Below are 387 nucleotides of genomic sequence, written 5' to 3'. Positions count from 1 at the left end.
CTGTGTGTACATTAAGTATGAAAAAAAATTAACTGAATTGATTTTAGCAAATGGCTGCAATATAACAAAGAGTGAAACATTTAAGGGGGTCTGAATATTTTCCGTACCCACTGTATATATATGTATGTATGTGATCAGGAAGCCATGGCGGAGCAGGCAGTCCGGGTTGCCATGGCACAGCCGGGGACTCGGGAGGCCATGGCGGAGCATGGGACTCAGGTTGCCATGGCGGATCAGGGGGGTCGGGTTGCCATGACAGATCAGGGGGCTCAGGAGGCCATGGCAGAACAGGGGACTTTGGTTGCCATGGAGGATCAGGGGGCTCAGGAGGCCATGGCGGAGCCGGGGAATCAGGAGCCCTCCGTGGGCTATACTCGGGAACAAGAG

This window comes from Sinocyclocheilus anshuiensis, unplaced genomic scaffold (assembly GCF_001515605.1).
Source record: "Sinocyclocheilus anshuiensis isolate Anshui unplaced genomic scaffold, SAMN03320099.WGS_v1.1 scaffold1774, whole genome shotgun sequence".
NCBI lineage: Eukaryota > Metazoa > Chordata > Actinopteri > Cypriniformes > Cyprinidae > Sinocyclocheilus > Sinocyclocheilus anshuiensis.
Note: the sequence above shows the minus strand (reverse complement) of the source record.